Genomic DNA, 5,390 nt, shown 5'->3' on the forward strand with positions numbered 1-5,390 from the left:
GTGGGGTTAAGTGAGCTTTTTCATGGTTTCATCATATTATTGTAATGTAGGAATATCAATCATCTAGTATCCCCATTGCGACAGAATTCGTATTCAACTTATACAATGTTATTTCATTGAGTAGGTAGACCACAAATATGTCCTGAAAAGATCTTTATCACTAAAAGCTAAAGGTCAAACATGTAATATTATTGGGAGCTGACTCCTCAATAAACAGTTTCATCATCAAAGAAAGTCTATCAGCCACTGAATATAAAACTCTGCTGTTGTGGCCTCTTTGCCTTGTGCAACTTTTGAAGTTGATTTCCTCTCCAAGTTTAACTTAGCAGAGGGTATTTTATGTGCACTGTAGATGTTCTTCTCACTCACTACCCTTTCTGGCAGGCATATCTGTGCTGACTAATATTCAAACTGTTTTGAAACCTGTCAGCTAACGCTTGCAAGCATTTCATGGAGCTTTGCTGGCAGGTTCTACCTTTATAATTTTGCAACCCCACAGGTTTAGTCTTGAGTTGTTAGATTTACAAGATAACACAAATTCAAATCCTGGGAACTTCCTGTCTTTTTTTTTTTTTTTTTTTTTGGTCATCATTGAATTACTTTGGTTTCCTTTTGTCACAATTATTCTGTCTGAGTAGAATAAACTTTCTTTAGTTGTCTCATGACATCCCATTTCACTCTCTTACCTAATAAAGAAACTTAACAAGATGGTTAAGAGCCCATGGAATGTTTTGATTGGCTTATATGTTGTTTTCAAAAGTTTTAAATTTGATGTGAACATAATCAAAGCAGTATATTTCATATAAAAAAATCATACATATGGCTTCTTGGGAAAAACTTGTACGATCTGGCACACTGGGCCCTCCTCTTCCTGTGGCCACTATCTGTTAGGGCTGAATGGTTGCCTGCTCCGTTTACAAGCTGCTTGCCACAAGTCCATTCATCCCACTTCACTCATTTGTGGTCCTTGTGTGGCCCCTGGTTTATTCCAGGAATGGCATACATTCCCTGTCCCATTGTTCAGTCTTGATGTTGCTTAACAGTGGGGTAGAAAGTCTCAAAGAAAAGGGGGCTCAGAAAACTTTTCTAATTCTTCCACTCAGAAGTAATCCAATTCCTCCTATTTTGTGCTTTCTTCTCAGAATATCATTTTTATTCTGTTGTCCCAATAAAAGTAAGACAATAGAATAGAAACATGTAACAACGGGGCATCTACTATGAACCAGAAAATATGCTAAGGAATTTGATTTAGTATAATTTAACATTCAGAAAACCCTTCTACAGGTGAGGGATTTGAGGCTGAGAGAGAGTTGGCAACGTATTGAAGGCAGTAGGAGTTAAATTACATGTGGGGTTTAATGGCTTTCACATGGCATTTCAGGTAGGGCGATCAACTCATCCCAGCTTGTCAAGGACTTTCCAGGTGTCAGCACTGAGAGTTGTGTGTCCCAGGAAACCCTGAGTCACAGGCAAACCAAGACAGTTGGTCACCGAATAGCCAAGAATCCCCAAATTCCCAAATCTTGTTCTGCTAATAATAACTGTTATTTATGGGATTCCTAAGGGAAGTACTCACACAAGGAAGATATCAATTAAAAAATAAGGCACTATTTTATTACCTGGTGACTATAATCCTTAGGGCCAGGTTCTCAGATGAAATTGGGATAAAACCTAAAACTTTGGCACAAGGCCCCAAAAGGAATTCTTGCTTGTCCCTAAATCTCAGTCTTAACACCTGCTAGCCACTAAGTTGAAGGTTCTTGACGCAAGATGCAACATGCAGGTGAGAGGCAACAAACAGGAAAAACAGGATGGCCCAGCCTATTGCAGTGGGTATGACCTGTCTCAGCTTATCCATCCAGCCGCAGTGAAAGAAAGACTTGAGTGGAGGCTCCCAGGCCAGTGTAACTTTGTGTAGCACAGAAATCCCACCCACTAGTGAATGGGACCCAATCAGCATTACAGAGTCCAATCACCTGAGAGCTCCTTGGTCTTGTAAGAGGATAGTGGAGATCGTGGGGTCAGAGAGCTGAGAAGGTAAGCTTGCCTAGGGTTGGGAGAGGTACTGAGAGCTCCCCATTCTTGCTCCCCGAGCCCCTCTCTGGCCAGCTGCAGTCCTCTTTCAGCCACTAGGCTTAACAGAAAATGCTTAAGACAGCCCAGGCCCTGGGTTAGAGGGCCTGCTGCCTCCTTCAGGTGGCCTCTCCCTTGATATTTAACCCTCTCCAAGATCAGCGAGGTGGGAGTTTCATATTTTGCCCCCCCGCAAGCTTCTGAAATGGGCCAGGACAGAACTCTAATTAGGTTTACTTGAAAGCTACACAATGTACTAAACCAAAAATTCACCCTCATCCCATTTCTAAACTCTCCATAGACCCATCTTAGCTTCTCCACCCCAAAACATCACATATTAGAGTAAAATGCCCCTAATTTGAATAATATAAACTCCTCACATTAGTAAATTCCCATAGAGAAATAAGGGTTCAAAAATTTCACAGGGAAGTTAAATTTCATGATAAATGTTAAGTCCCAGTGAAATTCACTGCCCAATATCTACATTCTCTTCTTAATCCTTTACAACCTCTGAGTCTCTGGGATCTTTAGGGATTTTTTTCATTGAAGAGTCCCAAAGGTGTACAGAGCTGGGTCAAGGCAAATCTGACATTGTGCCTGTAATCTAGCCTTGTCATCCCAATGAGGTCAGAGGGCTGTGGCTTTACAGCTGAAGCCTTGGGAATGCGGAAAGTCCCAGATGGATCCCCCTCCATTCCTAGCTCAGACCCTTTGCATCCTGTTTCTTGCAATCCCCTCCCTTTTGTCCCCAGCCTTCTGTCCACAACACATCACCCCTTTTCTTTTGGAGGGGGCACTTCTTTAATAGAAATACTAAGCTTCAATTCATTGGTCCCCTCTGCTGTCCTGCACATCTTGAGGGGCCCAGCATGAGAAAAATGTCACTCATTTGGTGTCTTGTTTTGTTTAGTCTCTGCTGCTCTACATAAGGCCTGGGTAATTGCAGGCTGGCCACAGTGGCTGGAACCTGCTTCCAGCCCAGGATGAAGGCTTCAGACAGGGAAGAAGTATGTGTGTGCTCTGAAGCCAAGGGCAGGGAGGAAAAGACGGAGAGACGCCACTCCAAGCTGCAACTTGTTTTAACCTAAAATTCCTAAAATACAAAACCTAAGAAAATTCATTTCTTTAATATTTAAAATTCATTTTGAGGAAGACCTTGGGTGGGAGGGTGGGGTGTAGTGTGTGTGTTTGTATGTGCTTACAAGTTACACAGCCTTCCTTTGTGTCCACATGATAAATTCACATTCTTCGTAGGATATAACTTCTACTCTATGTCTTACAAACCAATAACTCTGACCTTATTAGCTAAAAGAGACTTTGTCCTATCACTTCTCCGTAAAATTTTTGTATAAACTAACAAAGAAAGGCACCCTATGCCTCACCTCTCTTTAATCTCTACATTTTTCCCCAAAGAGAAAAAGAGACACAGGAGGAGAGAAGGCAGAGTTCCAGACAAGGGGAAGTTGAACAAGGTTGGAAATACTTTCTAAAATGAAATATGTAAATTTCAGACAAAGTTTGACAGATTTACTTCTTAGTCCCTCTTAAATGAATTCAAAATCTAGCTTTTGAGACAGCCTTTGTTGGAGGATGTCTCAGGGTGGATTCCCTCAAAGGCAGACCATGAGACGAGGACTTGGGTGCAGATAATTTATTTAGGAGATGATCCCAGAAATCACAAATGAGGAAGTCCACACAAAAGCTAGAAAATACCATTTTTCAAAAATAAAATTTTAATTCTTATTGTAGCCCAATATATTCCTCATTTCATCCAAATCTGTATAAAGTCTGTGCACTTTGAAATTTTAATAATTTAATTTATAGATATGCTCAAAACATTCCTTAAGTAGCACCTAAGACGAATTTTATTTACACTGAAGCAACTAAATTATATAATAAATTTTGTGACAAACAATATGGTCTCTTAGATAAGAAGGTAAATCATGTCCTATGGCTGGCAAAGTTAAAACTCCATGTCACCTCTGGAGAAAAAATTCAATTTGCTTTGAAATGCCATTTTCTGATGGCTATATCACATCTGAAGTGTAAGCTTTAAACTAAAAGTTTAAAGCTACCCTGAGGCTCTTGGAAGGCTGTGTCACTTGTATGTACATACAAACACACACACTACACCCCACCCTCCCACCCAAAGTCTTCCTCAAAATGAATTTTAAATCAAAAACAAGCGGTTACATTCATTTTAATCCAGACTATCAGGTTTTAAGGGATGTCATAAGGGTTGATGTGATTTTATTTCTGTGAAGATGTCCTGCATTACTATGGGAAAAATCAAACAAAACAAATTCACAAAGCAAGATGGAGCTTGCAGTGGCAAGTTTGTGGTTAAATCATATACAGATTCAAGAATATTTCTTTGTTGACTAGGCTAATTATGGAAAACAAAAATAATGACAATTATATTGTTTCTCAGAATACAATCAGGAGCTTTGAATCTCAATTACAGTGGTAACAGAGAACACTGTGTTATAACAGCTGTCGGAAAGGCTATTCCAGGTTCCCAGATTCCTCAACAAAATCACTAAAAAGATGGTTAATTATGAATATTTGCTTATCCTTTGCATGCTTGTTAAAAAGGGTATTTTAAATAGCTTTTCTTCATTACATTTGTGCTTCAAAACTGAGGAACAATAAACAACCTATAATTTTCAAATGTTTAATAATTTTTTTAAACAAAAATGTACTCCTAATTGTACTTTGAACTTACTTATACCATGTCTGTTAAGACACTATACTCTTGAGAACCACTAAATTTGGAAAAAGCAGAACCAATTTATTGTCAGCAATTTAAGATTCAAACAGTTTTGGATTCTACCAAAGTCTACTCCTAAAACTAGATTTATCCCCACGTAAAAAACTGAACTGTTCTGTTAGAGATTCAACAGCCAAAACCTCATGCTTTCTCCCTTCTACCTTCTTAACCAAAGGAGAATATAAGCAAAACAAATCTCTAAACTAGATAACAAGGTATACCCAAAATACAAGGCTTTTGTTGAACTATGTTTGAGAATGTGGCTTAGACCAGCGGCTTCCTACCTCTCACCGCAAATCTCCAAGGAGGCCCAGGACAGCACACTCTGAGACACACCTGCTGCAGTAAAACCTGATCTGCAAAGCAGAATCCACACCCAAGTCCTCAGTCTGTGTTAAGAAGGGAAGTCTCCTGCAGAGACACCAGCAGGAAAGAGAAAGACAGTTAGGGCTCCACCCTCCCCTCAACCTTCTGGGCTCACTTTGATGGTCAAAGAAAGAGAGAAAAAGTTCAACCTTCTCTGCTCCTGAGCCCAGGAAACTCGCTT

This window comes from Lemur catta, chromosome 1 (genome assembly GCF_020740605.2).
Source record: "Lemur catta isolate mLemCat1 chromosome 1, mLemCat1.pri, whole genome shotgun sequence".
Taxonomy (NCBI): Eukaryota; Metazoa; Chordata; class Mammalia; order Primates; family Lemuridae; genus Lemur; species Lemur catta.